Source organism: Rattus norvegicus, chromosome 17 (genome assembly GCF_021556685.1).
Source record: "Rattus norvegicus strain SHRSP/BbbUtx chromosome 17, alternate assembly SHRSP_T2T, whole genome shotgun sequence".
NCBI classification, from domain to species: Eukaryota; Metazoa; Chordata; class Mammalia; order Rodentia; family Muridae; genus Rattus; species Rattus norvegicus.
Window position 1 is genome coordinate 34526125 of NC_141550.1, and position 15021 is coordinate 34541145.

At 43.5% G+C, this 15021-nt stretch overlaps 1 protein-coding gene and 1 long non-coding RNA gene across 7 annotated transcripts in view; one reads left to right on the forward strand and one right to left on the reverse strand.

Annotated features, from left to right (window-relative positions):
• E2f3 (E2F transcription factor 3) overlaps window positions 1–15021 on the forward strand; it is a 77236-nt gene that overhangs the window by 47427 nt on the left and 14788 nt on the right.
• LOC148000124 (uncharacterized) lies at window positions 11104–13916 on the reverse strand. The gene is made up of 2 exons (XR_015641596.1): window positions 13827–13916; window positions 11104–11571 (listed from the first exon to the last, which is right to left on the reverse strand). It is a non-coding gene; the product is annotated as an uncharacterized LOC148000124 (long non-coding RNA).

The following is a 15021-nucleotide window of genomic DNA, read 5'->3' on the forward strand; positions in this document are numbered from 1 at the left end:
TGAAGCCTGTGTTTTAAGCAGTTCCCTGGTACACATGTAATTTCCCATGTAGTAAAGATAAAAGCAAACTTGCACACTGATGAGATGGATATGTCTGTCTAATACCGTGCAATTCAAAGATACACCAATTTGGTATTTACGCAGATGCTCTCATAATTCCTGAGAGGAATGATAGTAGGGAAAGAATAAAAGAATAATTAAACAAACTACCATGCTTCTGTAGGCCCAACGCATTGTGCAGACAGTAAAATATATTGCATTTTATGACACATAATAATCTTAACTCTGAGCCAGCGTGTTGCAGACAAGGTGCACTTGTGTTCCATAGTGTGACAGCATGCACAGTACAAAGTGTGTGCTGTGTGTTCTTAGTCAAGGCTGGGGCCAGGAAGGTGGACCGTCTTTATGCCCGGTGAATGACCTGATTCACTCTCCAGAATCCACATGGTGGAAAGAGAATGGACTCCTACAAGTTGTCCTCTGACCTACACACACACACACACACACACACACACACGCACGCACGCGCGCACACACACACACTTTGTGTGTGTAAAATTAGAAGCTTCGAACTGTTTTCTTACTTCTCTGCTTGGTCTCCTAACTCGTACATACCTATGAAGTAGCATCTAATGGTCAGAATTACTATGAGGTACATAAGCTAGAAGTAGTTAAAAGGTAAATGGGTCGGAAAATAAACTCAAAGGAGACAGGATCTCAAATTGGACACCTAGTTGTAGGTGCCAGTGTGGTCTGCAGATGACTTTATGCTTGACATCAGCTAGATTCCTGTTCTCATAAATCGTTGGCTCCCGCGATAACGAGCTACTGAGGAAATCGCGGGCTCCTGATGACTCTGTCACTGGTTTTATCTTACTAAACGTTATCTGGGTGTCGTCATTCCCTATACAATGCACTAACATTTTTCCACGCTCGTTTTAATAAAGAACACTTATTTCCCGGAGTTTAGTGACTTCAGAATTACCGGCCTTGTATATTTACAGAGCTGCAGCTCTCCTCTTCTCCACCCCACATTTCTTGCCACCTTTTTCCCTAGTGTTTTCCAGATCCTTTTACGTGCATCTGGAAAATGAGCACGATTTCCCATGTATTCATTAGGAGTCCCTGCCAGAGGCTGTTCTGTTTGATTTTCTTCCCCTCTGAACCTCAAAGGTAATGGTTCCTTCCTTATAGAGTAGAAAAAAGCTAACAGGGCCTTGTTCTGCATTTTCGAGGGTTAAGTAAGAGACTTTCCAACCACAGCCTCTCAAACATTTGCCCACATTAGTTGTAATGGGGAGTTAAAACCTTGTTCAGACAGCATCACTGTAACGCTAACTGCCGAGTGAGAGTGAAGGAGCTGCCTTGTGCTGTAGGGATCCATGCTTGTTTCCCCCAACTGAGGTGCCAAGGCATGGGTGAGTGACACTGGCCCTCTCCAGCCTGGGTCCTCTTCAAACTACTGTACTTCCCTCAGTGTGGAAAATCTTCTGGTGGGCCTTCCTAGAAGGTCCTAGAGATCCCTTGTCTTGGTTGCTTACAGAAAAGGCCAGTTATGATCCTAGAGGAGGTGTCTTAGTGTGGGTTAACGGATTGCTTCCCGGCCGTTCTGTTTTGTCCTTTACGAGGTGACCTGTTGTATGTGTGCAGGATGACGTTCTGTAACCCTGGTGCTTCCCTGGCAATAACTGGGAAGACTGAGTGCTCTATTCCGAAGGACCTTCAGTAATAAGCCCTTCTTTTGGGGCATTGAATGTGATTTAATGACTTCAAAAGTCATTCAGCCTGGGGTGGTGCGTGCCTTTTATCCCAGCACTTTGGATACTGAGGCAGGTGGATCTCTGTGAGTTTCAAGACAGCCTGGTTTGAATAGCAAGATGCAGGCTCTATAGGGTACATAATGAGACCCTGTCTCATACAATGAAATAAAATTAAATTTAAAGTTGCCTAACCCTGTGTTTGCCTTATTGAGTGTGTTGTGCTGGGGAGTGGGGGGCATATGAAATTGGGTCTCTGCAAGATTTTCCATAGTTACTTGTTCTTTAGTAAGATAGCTAGAGGGCACTTCAACGAAATGAACATCAAGGGGAAGGAAATCACTGGGCTTATCTTTTTTTATTATTTTTTTTAAATTGTTCTATGTGTATGAATATTTTGCCTGTGAATATATATGTGCACCACATGTGTTCCTGGTGTCTGAGGAGGTCAGAAGAAGGTGTTGGAACCGCTGGAACTGGAGATGGTTGTGAGTCTCCACAGGGTTATTGGGAATTGAACCTGAGTCCTCTAAAAGAGCACCAAGTACAGTATTATAACCTTCCTGAGGCGTCACTTCTTCAGCCTGCAGGATGTATCTGAAGAAGTTTAATTGATGAGGAAGTACATTGTGGAAAAGCTTTGCCATCATTGGGTGAAGAGGCTGCTCTGAATTTGTCCTATTACCAACATAGATGGCTCCTGAGGACTGACACCCAAAGTTGACCTCTGGCTTACATCTGCACGCGCACACACACACACAGTGGGCCAGCATGTTAGAACTTTCTGTATGACATGTTTTTTCACATAAAATAGTACATATTTGCTGTATTGTAAATAGTTCTTTTTTAATTTTTTTTTTTTTTTTTTTTTTTTTTTTTTTTTTTTTTGGAGCTGGGGACCGAACCCAGGGCCTTGCGCTTCCTAGGTAAGCGCTCTACCACTGAGCTAAATCCCCAGCCCCTTTTAAATGTATTTTTATTTTTAATTATATGTAAGTGTGTGTGCCTTTATGTGAGTATGTACACGTGAGTGCATTAGCCAGAGAAAACCAGAGGTGTCAGACCACCTGAAGCAAGAGTTAGAAACTTGTGAACTGTACGGTGTGTGTTTGGAAATCAAACTTGGGTCTCCTGGAAGAACAAGTGTTCTTAACCCCTCAGTCATCTTCCTATCCCTGCTTGTTGTCTTTTGAGTAGATGTAAAATCAAGGGGGAGAAGTCATCTGTGTACCCATCTGGTCACACTGCTAATGTTCTTTCTACCTATGCAGGCTTCCACTCCTCTTCCTCTTCCTCCTCTTCTTCCTCCTCCAAGGGCTTTACCATTTCTGCTGTGGTTTTGCTGCTGAAGAATCTTTCTGCAGGCACTGTTGGGGATCAAAGCAGGCATTTGCTCAAACTCTACACTAGGCTATATTCTCAGTCTTCTTTTAGCTTTTACTTCTTTTTTTTTTTTTTTTCCGGAGCTGGGGACCGAACCCAGGGCCTTGCGCTTCCTAGGTAAGCGCTCTACCACTGAGCTAAATCCCCAGCCCCCTTAGCTTTTACTTCTAAGAAAGTCTTTTCTCTCTGAACTGTGAAGTGTATTTTTGCTAGGTATAAAAGTCAAGTTTGCCAGTATGTACCCTGAATATTTCCAAGCTGCTCTTCTGTTTTTTGGATGCATTGTTAGAAATGAGAACTGTTCTACCTTTTTGTTCTTTTTCTCTTTAAAGAATTGTATTTTCTCTTTATCACCAATTTTAAGCAATGTGGTTGTACTACGTCTCTTATTTTTAAGTTTTTATTTTTATTTGTTTGTTTATTGTCAACATACACATAGAGGTTAGAGGACATCTTTGAAGAGTTGCTTCTCTCTGTCCACTACTGTGTACGTTCTGGGGTCAACTCAGGCCATCAGGCTTGGCAGCAAGCAACTTTACAATGAGCTAGTAATTTTTTACTGGAAACTAGGCATTGTTGGGTACAAGATGTTTTTGTGGTTTTGTAAATGTTCTTTATCTTCCAGAACTGAGGCCACTAGTTTCATCTTTGAGGTCTTGCTTCGTTCCGTGTGAACAGAGTATTATTTTTTGGGACTGCTTTTACCCTTGAAAGAGGTGACAATACGGACCTCAGTCCTCTACCCTGCACCTGTGATGTATGGGGCATTTTTTAGGCCTGGTAGGAACACACAGGTTCTGACCCCCAGGAGTTCCCACCACTGTGCATGTTGGTTTTTTCCTCTAGGACTTGGGTTTATTTGCATCTTCATTTTCTTGTACATTCTCTGGGCCTAGCTCTACTCCATTGAATATGAGGAGCCATTTTCTGTAAGTCTCCAGCGGGGTTGGGCGCTCCTGCTCACTTTCTCCCTCCCCCTACTATCCTCTGGTACTCTGTCCAGGTTCTGCTGCTTTGACATCCCTCACCCATCCTTCAGCTCCACCCTCTTAGCTCAAGAACATTACCATATCCACCTGGGCTTCTGCAGTCTGGGGATTTCCAACCTCCATATGCAGAAGGCTTGAGTTTATATGGATTGCAAGTAGAGTGAGCAGAGCCATCTGTCGTTTGTCTAGGTGTTGGATGTCCATGGCATAGTGCAAGACCAACATAGCTTCCTGTTCTTTGCCTGCCTTCCTTACTGTTGAAAGTTTCACTCTTTATTCTGATCATCCTCATACACATGCTCTTCCCATGATCCTCTAGCCTCAGCTGCTCCCTAAATTATATGTCAGCCCCCAAGTAAGAAACTGTGTATGGGTTTTCATCTGCCTATAAACTGTCCTTGAACGGCTGGAAACATAAAAAGGCATTCTCTAGTTTTTCCGGCTGTGGGGTTATGTTGTGCAAATCAGTGGGACAGCTTAGCATCACTTTTTAGTCCTCGGCCAATAGACTAAAGCATGGCTGAGGTATCCCATTCCCCAAAACGATGATTGGATGAGCAATATAGAGTCCATTAATAAAAACGCAAATGACTGCTGGGTGTGCTAGTGCACACCCTTAATTTCAGCACTTAAGAGGCAAAGGCAGGCAGATCTCTGTGGGTTTGAAACCAGCCTGGTCTGCATAATGTTTAGCAAGCCAGAGCTACATAGTAAAGCCCGGTGTTGAAAACAAAACAATAAAAGCTCAGAGAGATGACTCAGTGGGCAAAGCGCCTGTTCCACAAATGTGGGGACCTGAGTTCAAATGACCCATGTAAAGTCAGTCAGAGTGGTCATGCATATCTGTAATCCCAGTATTTATAAAGCAAGATGGGAGGAAGACCCCTCCAGGGTCTCATGGGCCAGCTAGCCTGGTATATGCAGTCGGAAATAAGAGACCTGATTCGAGGTGAAAGGCTAAGACTAATACCCAAGGTTGTCCTATGACCTTCATACACGAAGTATGACATTCATGGTGGTATTCATCCTAAATGAACACATAGCCTTGTATACACACACAAAGATTTTGAAAGAACATACTAAGTTACAAAAGGAATTTATCCCCGTAGCCCTAGAACTGGCTGTGGTCCAAAATATGGCCCCTGGCCTCTTTTATAAATAAAGTTTTATGGAAACACAGCCCAGTCCCTTTTTTGATATCCTCTCTGTGTCTATGCCAGAGCCTAACATACTCCTCTGCCCTTTGCAGAACATGCTTTTGAATTCCTGTTCTATTTCACTGTTGTCGAAGCAAGAAGTAAAAATCACAAGGCCAAAAGTTAAGACTTAGAAGAAAAAGTAGAATAAACTGTACTCGGGTAGAAGATTCCAGAACACTTGCTGTGAAAAATACACACAGCAGGATTAGCCTAAACTTCATCACCACTCACCACCGAATATATTTTACATATCTTTTGCCAGACTTAAAAATAGAAATTTGGGTGTCCAAAGAGGATGTGTTCCCTAGTATGGGCAGTGTTTATACAGTTAAGGTTAGCAGTTTTAAGGAAACAACACATCACAAATCAGTAGAGTGCATTTAAAACCCTCTCTTAGGTTACTTTGTGCTTCCCCGTGTCCAGAAACAGCCGTCGTCTTTGGACTTGGAGCAGAAGAGCGACGCTTCAGTTGTGAGTGTCCAGCATTTCCATGCAGACCGCCCTGCCACGGGACTGCTGCTCTCACAGACACAGGTTACTCATGGCAGCAAATTATCTACAACTTCTTATAAATTTTGCGCATCTGCCCTTTTATGTAAGTTACATTAGGCTTAGTTGATTTATTCATTGGGTCTTTCTCCTTACCTTCTACTCCAGTTGATACAGATACAGGATTAACCTGGGTTGGCCTTGATTTTGTAGTTGTTAATGTTTACTTATGAGAGTGTTTGAGAGGTCGGAAGATGGTGTTGGACCCTCTGGAGTCATAGGCAGTTGTGAACTGCCATGTTGGTGTTGGGAACTGAACCCTGGTTCTCTTCGTAAGCATTCTTCACTGCTGGAACATGGCTCCAGACCCTGTTGTTTGTTTTTAAGACAAGTTCTTGTGTGGCCCAGGCTGGCCTTGAACTCAAGATCTTCCTGCCTCAGGGCTGGAATTACATGTTGAGGACCCTTTTCTTAGGATTTCTATTGCGGTGAAGCACCATGATGAAAAACAAGTTGGGGTTAAAGAGTTTATTTTGCTTATGAAGTTTGTACATCACTGTTCATGGAAGGAAGTCAGGGCGGGAGTCTAGAGGCAGGAACTATCCAGAGGCCATGGAGGGAGGCTGCTCACTGGATTGCGTCTCTGTGTCTCTTGGCTTGCTCAGCCTGCTTTCTAATAGAACCCAGGACCACCAGCCTAGGGATGACCATACCCACCATGGACCAGCACAGTCCACACCCCTCCCAACCACCCTATCAACCATTAATTAAGAGAATGCCCCACAGGCTTGCCTACTACCAGATCTTGTAGAGATATTTTCTCAATTGAGGGTCTTTATTCTCAGATGACTTTAGCTTGTGTTGAGTTAACATAAAAACCAGCCAGGATTTTAGTTTACTTTTAGGACCAACATCCTGTACTTGGGGAATGACTTGAAGAAGATACTAGAGCTTGCAGAAGGGATCGTTAGTTATGTGAGCTCATCTGCTAACAAGCCTGTCTGGAGTACTTAATGAATGTGAATTATTTGTATTGAGTAAATATTGAGACTGTGCCTTTCTGTGGCCCCAGCTGACCTAGAATTCTCCATAGACTCAGGGCTTGCCTTGAACTTAGCCAGTCCCCTGCCTCTGCCTCTTCTTCCCCTGTGTTGGGGTTACAAGCTTGTCCCACCATGCCCAATGAGACATAAATACAGAGGTTCACTCCTGCTTTGGGAATACTGACCTTCATACAGTCTGGGCTATACATGGAGGTCTGCCTCCCCAAATACATAAATGATGAGAGACGACCTTGATGGGAAAGACAATTCAGCAGACTTCTGGAATGCCAGGAATAGATACCATTGACAACCAAGTAGAACAGAGGAAGAAACTGTGAACACAAGTACCACACACAAGTAATAAAACCAAGAGTCAGTGGAGCTCCAGTGGAGACCAGTAGGCTCAAAACATTTCAATTTATTTTATTTTAGGTTTGAATGTCACCATAGCAGATAATTTAGTCATAAAACAAAAACAAGATCTAATAGTGGGGCTGGAGAAATGGTTTAATGGTTAAGAGTGCTTGCTAATCTTGTGGAGCACTGGGTTTGGTTCCCAGCACACATAGGGTAGCTCACAATTCCTTGAAGCCACTCCACTTTCTGGAGATCTCACCCTTCTCAGATTTGTAGGTACTGCACATTTGCAATGCACACACATGCATATACATGGGTGTGCACACACATAGAAATTACATAAATGGAGCTGGGCAGATGGCTCAGTGTTTAAGGACACTAGCCACCAAGCCCGATGTCCTGAATTTGTTGCCAGGACTCACATAGTGGAAGGAGAAAACTGACTCCGGCAAGTTTTCTTCTGACTTCCACATGTGTGCCTGTGCATATACAAAGAAACAACAAAAACCCAAAAGTTTGTAGCTGGAAAGATGGTTCAGCAGTTGAAGAGCATTTGCTGCTCTTGCAGAGGACCTGGGTTCCCAGAACCAACATGGCAGCTCATAGCCATTTGTAATTAGAGTTCTAGAGGAATCAATTCCTCTTCTGGCCTCCAAGACCAGTACGTGCATGGTGCACATACAACATTCAGAAAAAACATCTATCTACGTAAAAATAAATCTTTAAGATTTAGAGTTAAGTAATAGCAAAATCCAAAAGAATGAGGCTCAGATTGGCCGTAGGTTTCTCAGCACTGATAGTGGATGTGGAAACAAGCCTTTGGGGCTTTGAGAACCACTGATGTTCAGTTTTGAATTCTTCCTTAGACTGTCAAGTACCAGGGTAAAATACATGGTTTTATCCCTCCAAGAAATACAATTTAATGTTCCATACACTGTTTTGATGTGTTCCAGGAAACCAGTAGATTAATAATCTACAAGGGTGCCGACTCGGTTGTAAGCAGAACTAGTTTGGGTTTATTGAACCACAAGAGGAACGTATTGAAAGGATATTGGATAGCTCACAGGGTGGTTGGGAAGATAAAACCAGTCTTAGGGAACAAGTAGGGGCAAGAAAACCTAGACAGCTAGATCCATAGCTAAGATGGGAGACCCCATAAGGGACCAGCAGTTGGACTTCCTCTGAGGCCTCCTGGGCCTCTAGCGATCGTCATGGTGCTATGTACAACCTCCTGCTATTGGTGCCACCACCAGGACTATCATCATCACCTGATGTTTCCTAGGGTTCAAGTCCAGGGTGGGTCTGTGCTTTGCCTCCACCTAGGTCAGGGGCTTATAGTTGTCCAACTTGTAGCCCTTTTTGATGAAGAAATTTTTATATGACCCCAGGTACATGAGTATATATAATAGGTATACAAACTAATCATTTACTGATAATAAATTATTTAAGAATTGCTTCAAGCCATTTTTGTGTAACACGCAATTTTACCACTTATTAAGGACAAAGGCAAATTTGCATACTAATAAAGCAAGATGTGCTTTTTATTTTAATATGAACAATGAAATCTTGAGCTGGGAAAATTATACCTCAACAGTAGAACACGTGCCTGGCCTGCTCTGGTTCTGGGTTCAGTCCCCCAATATTCAGATTCAGGGGGTGAGGAGTTTAATCTTGGCAGAATACCACAGAAGCTAAAGGAAATTCAACCTTTTTCACAGTAAATTGATATTTTTACTTTATAATCTTCGAGAGTGAGAACACCAGTCACATAAATGCATAACTAGATGGCAGAAATATGATTGGGGCTATTTCAGAAATGATTGGAAATCCTGTCTTGTTCTCAGGTTTTTAATGAAACTGAAGTCAACTCAAGCAGTAGTTTTTGTTTTTTGAATTTTAGGATCGCACTCCAACGATACACTAATTTGATTTTCCTATGCTGGGGAACAATGATAGGAATATACTAAAAAGTCTTTGTTTTCCGTAATTAAGCCACGGTGTTTCTGTCAGCAGAAAGCTTTGTGTGTATGGTGCAAACACAGTGGTTTGTGAGCTACGTAATCTCAGATTTGTACTGTTTCCTGGGGTGTGTTCATTGGTGTTTTTCTGGTGTGATGGCATGTGCAGTACAAGCGGTATCTTGGGTGTTCAGAACCAAGGCTGTGGTGGAGGTGTCTGATAAAATATGAGTGAACACTCCCAGACACCTATGGTCATTTTGCGGTGTTTAATTTGGGGTTAACTTTTGATGGTTGCACATTCAAAAACCTTTGACAACTACCAGTTATTTCATGTGACTCCTAAATGTGGTTATGCAAACTTCTGTGTAGGGTCAAGACTACCCTTGTCCCACGTTCTTCACGTGTGCTGTTTCGTTCATGCTTTACAATGCTTCGATCCAGTGAGGTAGCTATAATTATATATAATTATCCCCATGATTCAGATAAAGAATTGTGAGAGAGAGGCTGCACGTAGTAGATGTTAGATGTTGAGTACGGTCTGGCCAAGGTTCCAGAGAAACGAGTACAGAGAAGTGGCTGTTTCAGCTTCCGTAGCAAATGGAACTACTCACACACACTGATAAGAGCATTTTCTTAACACGGGGCCAGGTTCCAACAGTAGGCAGATAAATAATGTCTACCAGAGGCTTCAGCACTGTGGACAGTGAAGGAAGATGGCAAAACAGTAGCCATGTTGGGGACTGGGAAGCAGCCCAAGGTCTAGGCAGCAGATTGGGAAATGTAGGCAGAATATGGGGTGGGGGTGGGAATTTGGTAGACTATCTAAGATGGAGGGTATAGTAAAGGCAAGAAAGAACTGGACACAATCTTACGGGAGCTTTTTTTTCCTGGCAAGTTGGAAGCATCCATTCATCTCAGATAGGGCAACAACAGGTTAAAGAAATGGTTCCACCCACGTCCAACCTATGAGCGGCTGAGTTCACCTGGGCTTGACTTCAGGAGCATGGGCGATTTATCAGGCAGAGGCTAAAGAACCAGGAGATCTATGCCAACAATAGTTAACAGAAAGAAAACACAAACTGTTGTATTTGACTTGGACATGAACAAAATTTCAATAACCGTGGTGCGCAAAAATGGCCTGTTTATCCAAGGGTATAGTGTGTTTGTAGAGGGAAGGGAAGAGAGGGGAATATTGCACCCCCAGAAGATTGCAGCACAGGATAACAAAATTGGCTAAATTTAAGAATTGGCTGCTGGAGTTGGGGATGTAGCTCAGTGGTAGAGCGCTCGCCTAGCAAGCGCAAGGCCCTGGGTTCGGTCCCCAGCTCTGAAAAAAAGGAAAAAAAAAAAAGAATTGGCTGCATAAGCATATTACATAGGGACACCAGCCGCAGCAATGGCGACATTGGTTCTCCTGTAAATGCTCTGAAGTGGTAGACTTTGGGACTTCCTTTTATGTTTAAATTATCTTAAATTGTTAACAACAATGTAGCAGGGCTGGAGAGAGAGTTGAGCAGTTAAGAAAGAAAACTTGTTACTCTTGCAGAGGAGACCTGGGTTTGATTCCTAGCACCCACGGAGACTCATAACTTTCTGTAACTAGTTTCAGGGGCCCCCACACCCTCTTCTAACCTGTGTGGGCACTACGGGCACACAGTACTCAGACATACATGCAAGCAAAACACCCACAACATGGTTAAAATAATTAAAAAAAAAAAAAACACCAAGGTGCAGAGCAGGTAAAGAGATGGCCAGTGGTTAAGAATGCACAGTGCTCTTACAGAGGACCTGAGGCTGTCCCTCAGCACCCAGGTCAGGTGGCTCACAGCCACCTATAACTCCTGCTCCAGGGACATCTGACATCTCTGACCTATGACGACAGCTGCATGCCTATGCTCCCACAGAAACACGCACACACAACAGCCTAATTTTTAAAATAATTTTTAATTGCTTAGGAAGGAAGGCAGATCTTAATTCATGACTAAGTGGCTTCTAAGCATTGGGTGTCAGCTTGCAGCTGCTTTTCCCTCAGAAACTCTCATAAATGGAGAATTGGATCCCTGAGTGAGCCCATACATAAAAGTCATAGTTTAACAGTCTAAAAGAAGAAAGTGACTGAGCTTGAATAGTAGTTGTAGTTCAAGAAATAATGGTGGAAAAAGTTGACCAGGGGCTCTCGGGTCACCTGTTCAGGTGACCTCTCACCCTTGCCTGGATTGGTTTGGTTACTCGAGGCTCCTCACTCACAAGCTCACACCCAATGGTGTTCGGAATGTACCTCTTAGAAGATCTCACTGTGGGATTCCTGGTGCATTCCTTTTGGTTTGTGTGCGTCCTCTTAAGTAGCAGGGACCATTGTGCCCCCTCCAAGACTTGGCCATTTATGGTAGACACTGGGAAGAAACAAGTATTTTAGAAATTGCTCTTTGATTTGAGACCGTGTCTCCCTAAGTAGCCCTGGCCACCCCACAACTCACTATGTAGATCAGGCTGGTCCCAAATTCACTAAGATCTCCTGCCCCTGCCTCCTGAGCACTGGGATTAAAAGATGTGTGTCACCATGCCTCAACTGCTGTTCCTAATACACGGATGCCAGAGAAGAAATACCTGTTGGGGTTCTACTGAAGAATTGCTCGCTTGAATATTGTAAGTTTAATATGTGGAAGTGGCGGGTTTAAAAATACAATAAAATGTTACAAAAATAAGCACGAACTCGTTGCCTCATTTCCTTTCATTGTACTTCACAGAAATAGCCACCATGAACATTTGATAGTGGATCTTCTTTTAAATTATAGGTCCTTTGTATGTGGTCCAGGCTAGCGCCATAAATTATCTTCCTGCTTCCACTTCCTAGCTCAGCGTGCCATGCGTCTTTCCGTGCCCCTCTCCCCTGTGAGAAATTCTTGTTCAAATGCATAGTTGTATGCTCCCACTGCCCCCAGGTGATCCTATATCTCTCTACAGCTCTCATCGCCATGGTGTTTTTCCTGTGTGGTATGTGGTATTAAACTCCAGTCCATGCACAGACAGACACAGTTATGCATGGACACACATAGCTCTTACAGGTTAACAACTCTAAAGCTTCGTGATGGGGAGTTAGAGAATCAATCTCTTGTCTTATTCTGTATAAATAAATAAATAAATGTATGAGGAGCACGTCTTTCGTCTATCGCCTTCTCTGGGGATCCTAAGCCCCGTAAGACTTGAGCTTCTGGGCTGGGCATGTTGGTGCACCCCTTCAATCCCAGCACGCAGAGGCAGAGGCAGGCAGATCTCTGTAAACTCAAGGCCGTCCTGGACTACTTAGTGAGTTCCAGGCTATCTAGTGAGATCCTATCTAAAAATAAAACTTCTGGACCAGTGTTGTCAGTAAAATCGTGCTGTGGCAGCCCATAAGTCGCTATGGAAGCAGAGGATGTTCATCTCGTAGCATCAGAAAAGTCAAGGTTGCTTAGAATCCGTACAGACCACATTCGCTAATCAGCTCAGTACAGAAAGAGTGTTAATACCTATTCCACAGAGTCATCATTAACATCTATGGAGAAATTATTATGTAATAGTGTTGAATGCTCGGTCACAGCTTAAGTAAAAGTAGCCTGTTAATTACTGTATTATGCCGTCACGAGGAAGCAAAGTCATGCACTGCCAGCTGTCACACTCCAAGACATGTTGATAAAATAGTGTTGGCATCACTTATTTGTAAAAGGACAAAAGTTAAAAATATTACACTATGGGGATGTGTATATATTATATATACTTAGATTTATACACAGAACATCTGAAAAGTTGTTGTCCAAGTAACTTCCCAGTGCTTATTTTTGAGAAAAAGACCTGGGGATCAGGAGCAGGAGAAAATCTCGCTTTTCACATGTACCTGTTTGCAGTGATTAAAGTTTGTGTTTATGATGGAAAGAAGAGTTTGGCTTTTCTTAATGGATGAAATAATCTTCAGGTTTACTACGAAGGCAATATCAAGGGGCTAGAGAGGCAGCCCAGCGGGTAAGAGCTCTCAGTGTTCTTACAGAGGAGTGGGGTTCCTAGCACCCACGTCCTGTGGCTCAGTCTCCTGTCACTCCAGCTCCAGAGGCTTCTCTACTCTCTTCAGGCCTGCGGGACACCCACACATCTGTGCACGCACGCATGAAAGTAGATAAGTGAGTAAGTAAGGCACGGGGAAGTGGCTCCGTGGGTGAGTGCTGCTTCTAGCAGAGGACTTGAGTCCAGTTTCCAACACCCTTATCAGGTGGCTCGAAACTGCCGGTGACTCCAGCTCCAGATTGGTATTTTTCTGGCTTCTGTGGGCACCTACACACATACATATAAATAAAAACTAAAGTAAGGTGGTGTCGATCTACAATAACTCTTCAAATGTTTTTATATGGCAGTTTCCCCCGAGCTTCTCGTGAAGCGGCGGTAAGCGAGACATACCAGTTCTGGGCTCTAGAGACTGTTGTTGTGTTAGCAACTGCCATACGGGGAGACCATTAGATGTCACAGCATAATCAAGTACAGAGCAACTAACACTGGTATAAGGCTGAGTCAGGACCTTTGCGTGGCCTGTCAGTCTTTCCGTTTACCTAAAGTTAAAGGGCTCGGTCCCCCAGCCATGCTACTGCCCATGTCATCCTCAAGCCCCAGGTTGTCTTACCTGTGCTTTCGGCTGACCAACTGCGAATTAGCTGCCATGAGCACTTTACTTATCCTCACTGGCCAACAGTGAGGCTATTCCAGAGGAAAGAGACGGTTGGGGTGAGGTACAGAGAAGGGTGTGGACCTAATGTGCCTCCACTTGATTATCAAGCTCCAGGATGACTTACTCAGAACCTTCTGAACCCGGTGTTTTGAGTTTTTAATAGAAGCTTCATTATATAGGCATGATTGGTTTAATTATTGGCCATTGACAACCAATTCAACCATTATGCCCCTTTCCCTGCCTGAAGACTGGAGTGGGGACTAAAATCCCTGTTATGGCTGGAGACAGACAGCCCTTCACAGGCTCATGTCTTGAATGCTGTTTTCCAGCTGGTGGGGTGATTTGTTGTAGGGTTACGGAAACCTTTGGAGGTGGGACCTAGTCACTGAGGGCAGGCCTATGAAGGGGACACCGGCCCTAGTCACTGTGCTGTGATGGTAGGCTCCTCCACACTCACAATGGCTTACACTCAACCATGCCTTTTCCTCTGTGGTGGGTTGAGATTCCTAAAAGCATGAGCGCAAATAAACCTTTCCTTCCTTGTTATTTCTGTCAAGTTTTCTATCACAGTAGCACAAAAGTAATATAAGCCCCGACCTTATAGTAACTGTCACCACTCAATTCATCAACATACCAAAGTCAGGTCACTAGGAAGCCCTTAAGTTTGGGAAGTTGTGTGTAGGTGTGCCAAATGAAGACCAAGTATGTGTTTCATATCACAGTTTTCAACCAAGATACACTGTGAGCAGACAAAATGACAGAAGAGACTCATACGTCAATAGAGGCAGAGATCTTATCACTATTTAATCTAGCTTTTCTTTTTTCTTTTTTTTCGGAGCTGGGGACCAAACCCAGGGCCTTGCGCTTGCTAGGCAAGCGCTCTACCACTGAGCTAAATCCCCAACCCCTTAATCTAGCTTTTTTGTTTTACTAAATATATATTCTTCAATTAGCCATGTTCAACATTAAAACCACATTGCTCTATCACAGATCAAAATTTAGCCTTTGCCCTCAGAGTCTAGACACTAGGCATGTTCAAATGGGGGACTTACAGGAAATGTATCATTCATTCAAGTCTAGTCAGCCCTCTCATTCAGTTCATGAAACGGAAGGGGATAAAATAGACCAACAGAAATACCCACTTAAGAAA